This window comes from Hippopotamus amphibius, chromosome 4 (assembly GCF_030028045.1).
Source record: "Hippopotamus amphibius kiboko isolate mHipAmp2 chromosome 4, mHipAmp2.hap2, whole genome shotgun sequence".
Lineage (NCBI taxonomy): Eukaryota > Metazoa > Chordata > Mammalia > Artiodactyla > Hippopotamidae > Hippopotamus > Hippopotamus amphibius.
Genome location: NC_080189.1, coordinates 9817882 through 9835184, shown reverse-complemented (window position 1 = coordinate 9835184; position 17303 = coordinate 9817882).

The window sequence follows — 17303 nt, the reverse complement described above, 5'->3', positions numbered from 1 at the left end:
TTGACATAAAGAGCATTCCTGGTCTTGGCACCTTGAATTCACAGGGCATTGATATTTGGTCCAAGTTGCCAACCAGCAAAACAAAAGGGACCTGGGCTCCTTTCATTGGCAGTGTCCCATGGGCTCTTCTGTGACCCTGGCAGCTTTCTTCATAGTCCACACCAATCACTGCCCTTATAGCCTGTGTTCCCAAATAGCACCCAGAACAAAGTCCTTTGGTTTTGGACATAAATGCATAATTCTCACTGAGGTGAAGCTGACCCTTCAGTCATCCCTTCTGTTATTTTTGCTCTACAGAAAACTCCTAAACCATATACCATATCCAAGAATATAGTTATTTCTTTTGACTTGAAAGGAGAAATGTGGGGTAAGGGATAAATTAGGAGCTTGGGATTAACATACACAAACTACTAATATATAAAATAGGTAACCAACAAGGACCTACTCTACAGTACAGGGAACTCCACTCAATATTCTATAATAACCTATATGTGAAAGTAATCTGAAAAAAGCATGAATATATGCATATGTATAGCTGAATCACTTTGCTGCACACCTGAAACATTGTAAATCAACTACACGCCAATAAAGTTTTAAAATATCATGCCTTTCTCAGGCCAGTCCTTTGCTTTCTGTTCTATTTTTTGCCTCTCTCTCTCTATTCTACTCTGCTCTTCAGGCAACATTTCCCAGGCATCCAAGTAAGCTGATTTCTTGCTAGTTTGCCCAAAAGGAAGCACTGGTGGAAAACTGAAGGCTAGGAGATCGGGAGTAGGAAGAAATGGAGAAACTAGGTTGTTTCTCTGCTAGCTTTTCACCTTAAGTGGAGTCTCTAGCCGTGGTTGCATCTTTTAAAATCTCCAGTTCCTTCCAGGCAAGCCCATTGTACTGATAGTTCCAGTAGGGAGTTCTGACCCTGGGAATTCTTCCCTGGCTTCCCCCAGCTTCAGCAGTTTGCTGATTTCTGCTGTTGCTAAATTTTGTGTTGTCCACCATCTGCTATTTGAATTTTCAGCGTGTACATTACTTGTGTAAGAATTCCATGCAGTAAATTCTATTTCAAGTAATTATAGTGATTCAATCCCCAGTTGCATTCTGCCTGATTACTTGCCCTAAATACCACTTAAGGTATTGTCTTTTAACTGTATTATTTCAACATTATTAGAAATATAATCCTCACAACAACAAATCATCAACAGCCACCACAAAGTTCACGATAACGTCAGAATGACGTATTCTATTTATGGAGATTAAACGTCAAACATACCACTCTAGTAAAAATATACCAACACACAATTTCTATTTTTCCTACCTAGTCATCTATAAATGCACCAATTTGTACTCACAATTCATTGTAACTGCACTGATCAATAAGATGATCTACTCTTTAATAGTTATTTATCTGCTATATCACATGAGATTGACTACTACTTTTATCAACTAGGATTGATGTGCTTCTATTCTAATCTTCCTCCAAAAGGACTGCATTTACCATTGGAAGATCTAAAGTTCCCTCCCCTTTAGGGTCATCAAAGGCATATCACCAGAAGCTTCAAATCATATGCCACATCGCCCAATGTTTATTTAGACTCACACAGTTTAGAGAATTTGGTGTATGAATAAGTAACATTTCACAGAATAATTTATTGATTTCTACCTTGAAAGATAAGGAAAGAAGAGCAAGTTTTGTTTTGTTTTCTTTTGTTTGTTTTGTTTTGTTTGTTTTAGTAAACAGCACTCCTATGATAAAATAGTAAGAATAAAAATTTTATAATGGTCAAAATTTTTTTGAATATTCCTATTCTTTTTTTAATTAATTAATTTAGTTATTTATTTTTTATTGTCTGTGGTGGGTCTTCATTGCTGCAGGCAGGCTTCCTCTAGTTGCAGTGAGTAGGGGCTACTGTTCGTTGCAGTGTGTGGTTGGGGGCTTCTCATTGCAGAAGCTTCACTAGTTGCAGAGCACGGGCTCTAGGCGTGCAGGCTTCAGTAGCTGCAGTACGCACGCTCAGCAGTTGTGGCTCTCGGGCTCTAGAGTGCAGGCTCAGTAGTTGTGGCTCACGGGCTTAGTTGTTCCACGGCATGTGGGGTCTTCCCAGACCAGGGTTCGAACTTGAGTCCCCTGCATTGGAAGGTGGATTCTTAACCACTGTGCCACCAGGGAAGTCCTGAATATTCCTACTCTTGATAAACCTTGATAAACCAAGAGCCCACCCCCCCTCATCCTGAGGCCTCATTCTGTTTTCCAAATTCCAATAATTCTTACTTTTTATACTGTTCATTTTTTCATTTGGCCTCTTCTGGTTTGGAGTGTCACTCTTGTCTTCCTTCAAATCAGGGACCATTGCTTCTAGTCTTCACACGGAGTCAGGCTTCTGAGAAAAGTTACATTAAGATATTCAAGCCCATCATTGCTTTATATTCACTTTCTCCTTATTCTATTCGAGTGTAAGAGATGTGGACATTTTCTTCTCTTGCCCAAGCCTTCATAGCTACAATAACAACAGTATTTTAGAGAACACTGAAGTAGAAATAAGCATATGATATTTAAAGGAATGAAAACAATAAATCCCTTTCATGTACACAGAATGGATTCCCCAATGTTATTAAACTGAAGAAAAGAGTCACTTCTGGGTATATATACAAAAGAAAAAAAATGAAATCAGGATCTCAAAGACATATCTGTACTCATGTTCATTTCATCATTATTCATAATAGCCAAGATATGGCAATACAACATAAATATTCATGGATGAACAGATAAGGTAAATATAATACTATAATAAAATAAAATATATATTATATATGGAATACATAATATTTCATTGTTATTCAATCTTAAAAGAAGGAAATTCTGTCATTTGCAACAACCTGGATGAGCTTGGAGAACATTATACTAAATGAAAGAAGCCAGATGCAGAAAGATAAATACTGTATGATCTCACTTATATGTGGACTCTGAAATGGTGAAACTCATAGAAGTGGAGAGAAGAATGGTGGCGGAGAGGGAAAAAGGGATGTGATGGTCAAGGGGTACAAAGTTTTAGTTATGGAAGAATAAGTTGTGGAGATCTAATGTATAGCAATGCGACTATAGTTAATATTGTATTGTATACTTGAAATTTGCTAAAACGGTCGATCTTAACTGTTCTCATCACACACAAATACACAAAAATGATAGCTATCTGAGGTGACAGATATATTAAATAAGGTTGAATGTAGTCATTTTTTTCACAATGTATGTAAAATCATCATTGTACACCCTAAATAGACACAATTCATAATTGTCAAATATAAATTGATTAGGACTTCTCAGGTGGCCCAGTGGTTAAGAATCCACCTGCCAATGCAGGGGACATGGGTTCGATCCCCAGTCTGGGAAGATTCCACATGCCGAGGAACAGCTAAGCCCATGTGCTACAACTACTGAGCCTGCTCTCTAGAGCCCGGGAGCCACAACTACTGAAGCCCATGCGCCTAGAGCTCGTGCTCTGCAACAAGAGAAGCCAAGGCACTGAGAAGCCCATGTACCACATCGAAGAGTAGCCCCTGCTCACTGCAACTAGAGAAAGCCCATGTGCAGCAACGAAGACCCAACACAGCCAAAAATAAAAATAAATTAATTAAAAAAATTAAAACTAAATAAAGTCAATTAAAAAAATAGCTAACTGTCTCAAGACCTATTGAGTAAAGGATCTGAGCTAACATTGACATCTGTGTCCCACAATATGGTCCTCTTATCATGGCTAGGGAAGGCAAGCTCTTCTGGCGGTCCCCTCACATTGATTTCCTGACCTGCAGGGTAAGACACATAATAGTGATGCAGGCCAAGTGGAGGAGCCTGATATTCTATTTGTCCTCAGCCAAGACACTAAACCAGAATCAAAACTGTATCTTAGGTGGAATAGCAGATATTAGTGCTACCCTCAAATTGGCAAAAGATACAGGAGTTTGGTCCCCATTGTGTCTGTGTTGGTCTTGCCAGTTTGGCCATTGAAACACCCAGATGGAATTTGTCAGATGATGCTGAACTGCCATAAACACAACCACGTGGTGGCCCCAACCAGAGACCCTTGTGCTGGATGCGGTACCTTCTTTACAACAGCTCGTCATGCACGTTGGATACCTAATGTTTAGCTACCGATCTGGAAAGTCAATTATTTTCAATCCCTATCAGAAAAATAGGATCAGTTTGCATTCACTTTGAATTGACAGAAATATACATTTATTTTGTTTCTCAGGGTCGTATAAATTTTCCCAGTCTCAGTCACACTATGGGTAAAAAGTTGGGAAAAGATACTTGGTAGGTTTTTTTCTGTTTTTTTTTTTTTTTTTTTTTAAGCCTTTACTTACAAATGTTGGATACCAATATAAATGTGATAGACTTAAAATTAATCAGTCTGTGTAAATCAGGACTACATGTCAACAAGATTCTCGAAAAAATTATATTGTGATGTTATGCAAATTATTGCCTGACTTTTAGGCAATTAAGATAAATTTTCCAGAAACAGTACCACACACAGATTGAAAGAGTGTGGTGCTTAAGACAACTTGGATGAGAATTGAGGATAATGTGTTATTGAAAACTGTGATAGATGACTCAGAAATTGGCTAATGATGACAGAAATACTGATGTCAAAATTTAAAGTTTGAATAAATTTATAAAATATGACAGTAGAAAACTATCTTTTCAGAGTAATATATTACTTAACACAATATTTTAAAATATGTATGCAACAAAATTTAAATTAAACATAACAGGTAGTCATGTGACTATTTAATCAGGCTTTTTAAAAATGTATTTATTCAAATCAGCCATGGTGAGCTGTTTCCATTCATCTAGCTGGCTCAGAAATGATACAGTATGATTTCCCCAAGAGAGTTTCTTACAGCCAGGATGTCTGTATCAGACAAGTTCAAGAGGCACTGTACTATATTTGGAACCACTACCCCCATTTGACTCAGAAGCTCTGTTCTACTATTTTATTTGGAATTGTAAGATTCTTCCCTTATGATAATTTTTGTCCTCAATTCTCAGCAAATCGTTGTCACTGGGGTTTATTTTGACCAATCTTTCCTCTGCTAAGCCGACTAGGCATTTCTCCATATATCTTAAAGCTAATTATAAGCATGGTTCAATTTTTTCCCAAGAACTCCAACAAATTTATATGAATTTTGGCTCTAACAAAAAGAAGATGCCTGTTATTATTCTATAATATATCACTATTTAACCATTTCTCTTAATTTGGATTGCCTGTTTCTGATTTTTTACTATTGTAAATTATGTTATAAGAAATAATCCAGTTGATAAATTACCATCTTCAATTCTACAGCTTTTTATCAGAAGCGATCCTTGGAGGTATGATTCCTGGACCTGAAAGTATGGTCCATTTAAGTCCTTGATACTTATAAACATATCTATTTATATTTTTACTACACATCACCATGCTTCTGTAATTGTGTCACTATAGCTATTTTATTTTTCATTTAATAAATTAATAATTGATAATTTTAGATAAGTCAAATATCAGTAAAAAGAGTGAACAAATTGTTTCTTATCAATAACTGGAAATTACTTTAAAGCTAATGTTCATTCTTCTTTTATTTAAAGTACAGGCAACTCTTCCAAAACAGAAGGGAATTGCCAATAATAATCAAAGAACATCTTCTTTATCCATTCATCCATTGATGAGTACTTAGATTGTTCCTATATCTTGGTTATTATGAATAAAAGAAATGATAATTGTGTGATGAGATAGAGGTCCTAGCTAATGCTACAATGGCAATCATATTGCAATACATGAATGTATCAAACCATGGTCTATACCTTAAACTTACATAGTGTTATATGTCAATATATTTCAATAAAAACTAATAATCAAAGTATGGGTTTCTGGTCAGGACAAGATCATGATGTCAGCAAAGGTTTTGAACTTCTACAAATTTCCTCATAAAAAAAGACTAAGCAACTAGAAGAGATGAAGAAAAAAAATACTCACCAGCATCTTCACCAAAACTGGTTGCAAAGGTGCTGCAGAATAAAAGTGAATGAGGCCAACCACCAATGACAGGACCCTAGTGGGCCCCATGTACACTCAGGAGTGGTACAGAGTTAGCAGAGTGAAATAAACCTAGTGCTTCAACATAAACCTAGCAAGAAATATTTCAAACATACGTGAGCACTTTTAGAAAGCATACGAGGAAATTGAACAAATGAGAAACCATGTCATGCCATTTCCTCCACAGCATAACTGGAGGTATCTGATCTTGGTTCAGGCATGGATTTAAACCTGGATTTCTTTTGAGGATTACCTAGCCCAAGACCTATTTCCTCACCAATCCTAAAACATATTAGAATGAGTAATAAATAGTAATATATTAGTTTTATATATATATTAAGATTAGTAAGGAAACAGATAATATATTAGTAAGATAACATAAACAGGTAATATATAATAGTAAATTATATAACATGTGTAATATATTAGGATGTGTGTGTGTGTATATATATATGTATATTTGAATTTGAATGTATATATGTATGAGATATGTATGGGTTGGCCAAAAAGTTCATTTGGGTTTTTCCATAAGATGTTATGTACATGTATATATTCTATTCCTTTAAATTCTAAAACATATAGTGGTCTCATGAATACTGTAGTCTAGCTTCCACTTATGGTTGGATGTTCTATGTCTTTTCTCTAAACCAGAGGATAAGGAGCTCAAGGGCAAAGGAAGTGTTTGGTTTTACCACTTCCCACACCCCTCTCCGTCTATCACAGCTCTAGACTTAGCATTGTAGGCATGTAGTCCATAAGTAATTTCCAGAAATATGTTAAACTTAGTGCGGAGAGTCACAGACCAGAATATACAGTTTCTTTGACCTTGTTGTTTAAGTACAGTAGCCAATAGTTATGTTCTGAAGTGGAAAATAGAAAATCTTCTTTGAAAAAATAAGGAAATGGAAAGAGAGAGATGAGCTCCAGCAATTTATTTCTCTTGTAAAAATGTGGCCTCATCAGAGGCAAACAGGTAATCCTTACCATCCTGTGGAAGAAGTGGTCATTTTGCATTTCAGGGAGAACCATCTTTTCCCACCTCATTGTTAAAGTAGTCAAGGCTCTTATGATGTGAGTGGTATTTGCTGATATAGAATAAATAAGAGACACGGAAATAAACAAAACAGTGGAACAACCACTACAACAGCCATGCCTTCGATAGGCGGAATGAAGCCTCCTTATGCCTTATAATACAGAGGAAGGTTATAAGCCCTTGAAACCCTCATGCTGTTACAAAAGAGATAAGAGCAGAAAAAAAAACATGACCAAGGAAAATTACAAAAGCTTAAAGGTACAAACAACATTAGGAGGATAGAAATAGTCAATGAAGTGAAGGGCCAGAGAAGACACTGCAGTAAGAGAAAACAGAATTATAAACCATGGTTTAAAAGCATTTGTGGTGAAAATTTTAAAAACCATACACAGAGAAACACCTTAGGAAACTTTGTGGCATAGGAGAGAAAGGACAGGCCCAAAAGCAATTACTATTTGATTGCAAATTTGGTTTCTGACTTTTTCTAGGTGTCTACAATTTGGTAAGTTAATCCTTCCTCTTTACATCTTTAAAATGGGTTTATAATACCTATCTAAGAGAATTAAAAGATTAAGTGAGGGCTTCCTAGGTGGCGCAGTGGTTAAGAATCCGCCTGCCAATGCAGAGGTCACTGGTTCGATCCCAGCTCCAGGAAGATCCCACATGCCCCGGAGCAACTAAGCAAGCCCGTGTGCCAAAAAAAAAAAAAAAAAAAAAAAGATTAAGTGACCCAATTTGTGTCAAAGGTATAACACAGAGCCTGGCATATAACTATTTTATCACCTTCATGATCACTGTCATTCAAAGCCCTTACTATTAGGAGAAAACCACATAATACACATACAGTAAATGGTGGCTATTATTATCATAAAACAGTTGTTCTATCATTAGAGTTCAAACTTTAAAAAAACTTTAAATTGCAGAAATACAAGAACAAGGTATATTCTTTCAAACTATCAGGAGACAAGAAGAGTAATAATGTATTATTAAATATACAAAAATAAACAGGGATTGTTGAAAAACTGACATTCTAAAAACACCATCAACATATATATGGAGAATTAGATACACTTTTAAGAGCTTACTGAGTGTTTATTGAATCCACTAGAGTTACCATAAATAAATTTGCATAAATGCTGTGTCTCCCTCATATTTCATGTGCAGCCATTAAAAAAATCCTTTAGATTTAAAATTCCTAAAATTAATTTCATTTGCTTTCATTTTGTTAAAATTTTAATATAATGTTTTGTTACTTTAGTAGTGTCTCCTATCAAATCTATCTTTACAACCTTTAAAATACACCTTTAAAATTATACTTTTATAAGCAAGTCATTCTTTTTGTGAAAAGAAAGGAGAAATTTAAAGTTAATAGGTTTGAATGAAATTGGAACTCTGAACAACTAACAGACAAATGACATAAATTTTGTTTCTTTTCTCCAATATTGTGTAATTATTCATCAAATTATCTCAAAACACGAGGTAATGAAATGGAGCAGGACCCTATGGTCCTTCCCCGCCATGTCCTCTGCCTGTCTTTAGTCTGTAGAAAAACTGTAGTTAAAGAATAAGTTTAACTCTATGACATAAAGCAAGATCCTTTATGACCCACCTCCTAGAATAATGGAAATAAAATAAAAAATAAACAAATGGGACCTAATGAAACTTAAAACATTTTACACAGCAAAAGAAACCATAAACAAGACAAGAAGGCAACCCTCAGAATGGGAGAAAATATTTGCCAATGAAGCAACTGACAAAGGATTAATCTCCCAAACATGCAAGCAGCTTGTGCAGCTTAATACCAAAAAACAAATAACCCAATCCACAAATGGACGGAAGAACTAAATACACATTTCTCCAGAGAAGGCATGCAGATGGCCAACAAACACATGAAAAGATGCTCAACATCACTAATCATTAGAGAAATGTAAGGCAAAGCCACAATGAGATATCACCTCACACCAGTCAGAATGGCCATCATCAAAAAATCTAGAAACAATAAATGATGGAGAGGGTGTGGAGAGAAGGGAACCCTCCCGCACTGTTGGTGGGAATGTAAATTGGTACAGCCACTATGGAAAACAGTTTGGAGGTTCCTTAAAAAAATAAAAATGGAACTACCATATGACCCAGCAATCCCACTACTGGGCATATACCCAGAGAAAACCATAATCCAAAAATAAACATGCACCACAATGTTCATTGCAGCACTATTTACAATAGCCAGGACATGGAAGCAACCTAAATGCCTATCACCAGATGAATGGATAAAGAAGATGTGGCATACATATACAATGGAATACTACTCGGCCATAAAAAGGAATGAAATTGAGTTATTTGTAGTGAGGTGGATGAACCTAGAGTCTGTCATACAGAATGAACTAAGCTAGAAAGAGAAAAACAAATACCGTATGCTAATGCATATATATGGAATCTAAGAAAATGGTACTGATGAACCCAGTGACAGGGCAAGAACAAAAATGTAGATGTAGAGAATGGACTTGAGGACACAGGTTGGGGGGGGTGGTGAAGGGGAAGCTGGGATGTAGTGAGAAAATAGCATTGACATATATACACTACCAAATGTAAAATAGACAGCTAGTGGGAAGTTGCTGCATAACATAGGGAGATCAACTTGATGATGGGTGATGACTTAGAGGGCTGGGATAGGGAGGGTGGGAGGGAGTCGCAGGAGGGAGGGGATATGGGGATATGTGTATAAATACAGCTGATTCAGTTTAGTGTATAGAAAAAACTGGCACAACAGTGTAAAGCAATTACATTCCAATAAAGAGCTTAAAAAAAACTGTAAAAGAAAAAAATAAAAGAATACATTTAATCAGGGAAGTGAGAAAATGCAGAAGCAAGGAAAACAGTCAAACAAGACCAAATAATAATAGTTCAATCATTAAACCAAATCAAGAACATTTAGTTCCTTGTCAAGAGCTATAGATAACATTGTGAGCCATGTCCTGTGAGCTGTTTTGTAGATACTGAAACCCCCACCAGGTGGAAGAAGTTAACTACATGATGACATAAGCTGCAACAATTCCAAGTGAACTGGCCTCAAAGATATGGGAACAAACAAACCCTGGAACTGAAGACTAACTGTACTTAAAACAATCAATATGATGCTGATCAGACCACTGCTGATCAGACCACGGGGTGACCAATTTCAAGATGACTGTGCTGTTTCTGCAAGTAGCCCCCTCCCTGCACCCATACACCCTTGAAACTCCCCTTTAAAAGCTCTTGCCCACTGATTGTCAGGGGGGAGTCTGCCTTTGGACACAAGTCTGCTCTCCCTCCACACTCCTCCGCTATTGCCAGCCTCCGAAATAAAGCAAATTTTCCTTTCCACTAACCTTACATTTTTATTGGCTTTGTTTATTTATTTATTTATTTATTTTGGCTGTGTTGGGTCTTTGTTGCTGTGCATGGGCTTTCTATAGTTGTGGTGAGCAGGGGCTACTCTTCGTTGGGAGCATGGGCTTCTCATTGCAGTGGCTTCTCTTGTTGAGGAGCATGGGCTCTAGGTGCCCAGGCTTCAGCAGTTGCAGCACAGGGGCTCAATAGTTGTGGCTCTTGGGCTCTAGAGCTCAGGCTCAGTAGTTGTGGCACATGGGCTTAGTTGCTCCATGGCATGTGGGATCTTCCTGGACCAGGGCTTGAACCCATGTCCCCTGCATTGGCAGGTGGATTCTTAACCATTGTGCCACCGGGGAAGCCCTTTGTTGGCTTCAGAGTAGCCAGCAGCCAAAACTCAACATCAACAACAGTAATGTGGCATGTTATGAAGTGTTACAGTGAGGAACGAGTTATATGAAGCCTGTTAGTTGGTAGCATTGGAGTTTATATGCATATAATGGATGAGAAAAGGGGTTTTGAATCTTTAAAATGTCTCATTTCCTTGATCTGTCATTTATTAACACAAAATAAAAGTCAAAGCAATATACAAAGACAAAAAGATTGAGACTAGTCTCAGTTTTCTTTAAATTCATTACCTACACATTGAACTACATATGATTGGATATTTCCCTTTGAAACTCTTAAAAGTCATGTGTCACCTCTAATGTGCTCTGAGAAATTTGAAACTTCTGATAGGTAATCAGACCACAGCAGGAGAAAAAAAAAAATCCTTCAGCAAATACAGCAGAGGATAAATTCAAATTATTTAGCTTCACATTTTAATGTTGAAATAATCTATGTTCCCATATAGCTCTTCTCCAAAATGCCCTCACCATGTTCCATGAATACATCTTTCCTGCATTATTGTCAATTTGTATTTTTCTCTTCTCTTCTCTTAAACCCCCCTTCACCAATGTGCCATTTCAGGAGCTTCCTTTTCCTTGAAACTTTCCAGATAATAGCAACTCACTATGATTCCTCCTTTTAAATATGAAATATTTCTCAGGTTACCTGTATTAGTTTGTACCAGCAGGAAATGCCCCATTTTGGGCTTCCTAGGTGGCGCAGTGGTTAAGAATCCACCTGCCAATGCAGGGGACACGGGTTCAATCCCTGTTCCAGGAAGATCCCACATGCCTTAGAGCAACTAAGCCCATGTGCCACAACTATTGAGCCCATGTGCCACAACTACTGAAGCCCATGTGCCTGGAGCCCATGCTCTACAACAAGAGAAGCCACTGCAATGAGGAGCCCACGCACCACAACAAAGAGTAGCCCCCACTCACTGCAACTAAAGAAAACCCACACACAGCAACAAAGACCAAACACAGCCAAAAAATAAATTAATTAATTAAAAAAATAGAAATGCCCCATTTTTTTCATTCTTTTTATATTTATTTTTCAATATTTATATATAAAATATAAAAATGCATAAGATTATAACTAGCTTATATTTTATATTTATTTTTAGAAAATTGATTTCACATTTTGGAATATCTTCTCTGGTTTGAGTGGTAAGTTATTTCATTTTTTTTTTTCTTCAGTCTTTCTGTCCTGTGTCTCCTCCACACTCTGTTGCGTTGTTCTTTGAGATATCAACTACAAATTGGCACTTGCCATGGGCACTTGCCATCTACCTCTATAAGGATTCAATCACATGTACTGCTATAGCTACTGACCTTCAACATGCCCTGAAGGGAATTCAGGGTGGAGATCAGGAATGAGACACTCTGTGCTGCGGAAAAATGGACAGAACAGGTCTTCAGATAGTTAGATGTTTTCAGGAGCTGATTTTATGAGCCAATCCTTGCATGTCCTCATATCTAGAAAAGTACTAAATCCCTTGATGGTGATGTCTGCTCCTCATGATCAGCATAAAACTTCTACAAAAATATATGTTTAATTACATGTACTCCTCCTTCACCAAGATCCCATATGTACTGACTGTCCCCCTACCTCTTCAGATCAGTTTCTCAGAGCTATATGAAATGCTCTCTCCCAGTCTGCAGTCCTCATTTTGCCCCAAATAAAACTGAACTCGCAACTCTCACCTTGTGCATCTTTTTTAGGCCAACAGAGATAAGGACAAACTGTAGAACATAGTTTCTCATACCCTCAATAGTCTATAGCACATGTTCTTGGAGTTAGCAGATTTTATACACATATTTGTTGATTATTAACTGTGTAAGTTCCAATCAATGATAAAATGGCCAGAAAAAGCATGACCTGAGTAGGTTGATTTTTTACAGAAGACAATATCACTTCATGAAGTACGTTTAAATATGAGAAAATATATCATATTTCAGAAAATATAAAAACCTGGAGTCCAGAAAATATTCCTTTCTGCCCTTTGTATGCATCGAAGGGATTTATAATTTTTATCCCTTTAAATATCATATGCTTATTTCTACTCCAGGTTTTTCTGAAATACTCTTGTAACTGTAACTGAAGAATTAAGCAAGGGAAGAAAATGTCAACACTTCTTATACGCTAATAAAGCAATGGCAAATTGAATGTAAAGCAATGATGAGCTTGAACATCTTAATTCGACTTTTCTCAGAAATCTGTGTGAAGACTAGAAGAAATGGTCCTTAATTTGAAGGACGATAACACTGACAATACAAAGTAGAAGAGGCCAAATGAAAAAAATGAAAGGTATGGAAAGTAAGAAATATTGGAATTTAGAGGAGACAATGAGGCCGCAGGGTGTTCTGTGACTTAAGCTGCACCTCAATGAAGGGGTGAACTTAGTTCAGTGGTTATCAAGCTGTGACAACACTTTTGGGCTTTCTTACCATATTTTGGTCAATATGCAAACTTGTCTTTGCAATCATTAAAGAGATATGTGGTATTAATCATATCTGGAGGGCAAAAGATAACAATTGAATAGATTGGAGCAAATTGTATAAGAAAGAATAGAGGAAAGCTCATCCCTGCCTGTGGAGGGAGAAGGCCCAGCGTACACTTGTTAAGACAAGGTTACAAATATTTGTCTTCACAGGAAGAAAATAGCTGTTAATTCCCAGAATTCCTCCAAAAAGGAATGTGCTGGTAAGGCTGTTTGTACTATACAGGGCTTTTTCTCAGGACTGAGTGGGCACTAAAGGCAGTGAACTGCCTTCCTCCCACTGCATCACGGGGCACCCAAGCAAGTGCGGGTTTACGAGTCTGTGGACAAATTTACAGACTCAGAGACATTACTGTCCTGTAACAGTGACTGTATTATCCTAGCTGGCTTGGTAATGACTTTAATCTCTTTAAAATCATGTTAAATGTGTCAGCCAAAAATATCATTATTTGAAAGCTTGTCATCAATAGAACTAAGTTGAGAAATCCTAATTCAGATGACTAGAAATAAAGATGGAGGGGATTCCAGGCAGAAGCAATGCCACAAGCAAAGGCATAAGATTTTGTCAACACTGAGAGTTAAATTTTACATTTTGTCCATAAGCTCTTACACTTTTTAGAGGATCAAGGAATTAGGAGATAAAAGAAAGATTCTAATTGATTATAAATACCCTCTATGTCAGTTACATTATAAGAAACTACTCAGCCAAAGATAATGGATTTCACAAGAAGATCTTAACAAATAATAAAAAATAAAAGATTATGAATACTTATTTTTAAGTTGTGCACGTGATCTATATACAAGGAATATAATAGAACTGTTTTCCTCACAAGGAAGTATGAAGATCTTAGATCTCTAGTCCAAAAGGTATAATTGTAGCAAGAGCAAGGTGATACCAAATAAGAACAGCTGATACCAGTGGATTTTAACCCATCCTAAGAAAACAGTGGGGAGGTTGGAGGGAGCAGGGAGAAAATCTGGAAGTAAGCTGAAGATGTTAGATGTACAAAACCAGAGCCAAACAGAGCATGTCATTGATGTTCTGATTGTAATGACTATGTATATTACTCAGACAGTAAGGCGTGTTATTAAATCCATCCATGCATTCTGGGTTTCTTGGAAGCCTCTGAATATTTTCATCTTTTTCCTCTTCTCAGACAACCAGCTGATTCTTATATTCCAGACAAGAGAGGATGAAGGTTTGCCTGACAGTGGTCATGGTGGATGGTAAAATACAAAACTTTACTTGGGAATCTGGGAGTGTTTGCCTGGTCCCCCTCCTCTCACTAATCCACCATATCCTAGTTAATTTGTTCTCATTTTTCATCTCAGCTTGAAGTCCACGTCCTCAAAGTGACAAGTGACTAGGTCTTCCCTTGCTGTATGAACTCTAACATTTCTTTCTTTCCTTTGTATTATCTACTACAGTTGCAATTACCTTTGGGACAACTATTTGACTAACGTCTTCTTATCACTTTAATCTGTATGATCCTCGAGTGTAGGAAAATGATGATTTTGTTTACCACCACACAGAAAATCCAACATAGTACTAGATATACAGTATATACTCAATACATATTTTTGAACAAAAAAGGAATGAGGGACTGAAATTCCATGAAAAGTGTTTGCTCTTGGTTTTTGAAAACTGTATAAATTTTCAAATGATAAAGTCATTAATAAAACTGGAAATATAAATCTCTCACCAGCAGGACAGAAGTTGAGAGTATAGTCAGAGGTGTCTGATGTGCAGATTCTTCTTCTTCTTCTCCTTCTCCTTCTTCTTCTTCTTCTCCTTATATTTAAAGTGTGTTTTTGAACTAGATGTGGTTTTAGCCTTATTTAAATAAAAGTGATATTTCAAAGTATGCACGTGATTTCAAAATAAAATACTTACCATACATCCAGGAGTCTAAAAATAGGAATGTAGAATGAGAAAAGAAAAACGCTAAGAACATAATTTGAAAAGTGAACATCCAGCGACTTCCCTGGTGATGCAGTGGTTAAGAATCTGCCTGCCAATGCAGGGGACACAGGTTCGATCCATGGGCCGGAAAGATCCCATGGGCCATGGAGCAACTAAGCCCATGCACCACAACTACTGAAGCCTGCACAACTAGAGCCCATGCTCCACAACAAGAGAAGCCACTGCAATGAGAAGCCCATGTACCACAACAGAGTTGCACCCTGCTTGCTGCAACTAGAGAAAGCCCACGACGAAGATCCAATGCAGCCAATAAATAAATTAATTTTAAGAAAAGAACACTACTTTAAAAAAAGTGAATATCCAGATTTAGGGTAATGGAGAAGGAAGAGAACATTAGCAAAGGAAATGGGAAAGAAGTATTCACACAACTGAAGAAAAACCAAGGAAAATGTGCAACATTACTGATTAGAGAGGAAAAAATCTGAGATCTGATTAACTTCACAAAAAGGCAAACAAAATCTGTTTTTGAGTCCCTGCTACATGTTGAGCACTTTCTTAGCACTTTTTGTATACCTATGTCTCATGACCCACACAAGAACACTAAACTCTGTCACCATTTTGACTTTTCATCACATAAGGAAACCACTTCTCAGAAAGTTTAAATAATGTGTCTTCTGCTGTAAAGCAAGTAGACTGTGAAATTTAAAGTCAAATTCAGGTTCAACTGCAACTTAATGTCGTGTTCATTCCACTATATTGCTTTTTAAAGATTTTACACTTTGATAAATCTTCAAAATTTTTGAAAAAATTCATATCAACTCCTATAAGAACAATATTTCCAAAAAATGGTATAAACCTGCTATCCCTATGGGAATTCACAGGAAAATGGATACATCAATGTAAGGAAATTAACTGTGTGAAAACTTAAAAAAGGAAAGGGCCTAAGACTAGTTTGTTTCCTATTAGGAGAGTTCAGGGAAATGAACAGCCTTACTCAGATCTCCCTGTACATATACTATTGACCTTGACTCAGTCTCTGTTATGAACATGATATGGTATTTATATAGAAAAGGGAAGCCCCCACCTGTTAAATGGTTATATTAGGCTATAGCTAAACCATAGATTACAATATTGTCAATGAATCTGCTATTGTTGATTTGTGTGCAGGGCTGCCTAGAGAACTGGGGTAAGTTATATAATTAACAGTGTATACAAAATGGATTTTCCCCCTCCCAAATTAAAGTGAATCTCTTTGTGAATAAAGATGTCCCAAGAAAGAAGAAAGGGGACCCTTTTGGATATTGTCTGATGGTTTCAGCCTCCTTCTGGAAAAGATTGTTTTATCTGTACTTGCTGTTTGCTGGTATCTGAATCATTAGTAAAGATTGGTGCCGGGTAATAGCTTGATTCCTGTGAATCTGCTCTGATGATATAACCTATTATGCTATCAGAGAAATCAGGAGGAACATGGACAGATAGAGAATACTGGCAGGAGGAGAAACAGCAGAAGGAATATCCTAGCAGTCCAGCTTTCCCATCATCACCTAGGTGTATACAAGAGAAGTGCTCATGAAACACTCAATGTATTTAAAGAAAATTAATTTGGCTGACCTTTCCTCTATAAAATTTAAGACACTAGGCATGTACTACTTGGCAGTATTAACTTCTGTCTATAAGTATAAGCCTCTTAAATTGGACTAACTCACTTGATGGGCAATGAAGTCATTATCTTAAAATTCATTGTTGAACGTGCTTATACAGAGGCTTCCAATGACTTCCACAAAGAACTCACTTGTTATCAATCTGTAATTCTGGCACTGAAAATGATTTTTTAGAGATAATATTTTCATACAAGTCAGATTGTCCTAATACATATAGTCCTTGAAGGTACAACTTTTAGAAAATTCAGGATCAATTCCACTTCTGGGCATATATCTGAAGAAAGTAAAAACACTAATTCAAAAAGATATATGCACTCCAGTGTTCATAGCAGGACTATTCACAGTAGCCATGACATGAAAGCAACCTAAA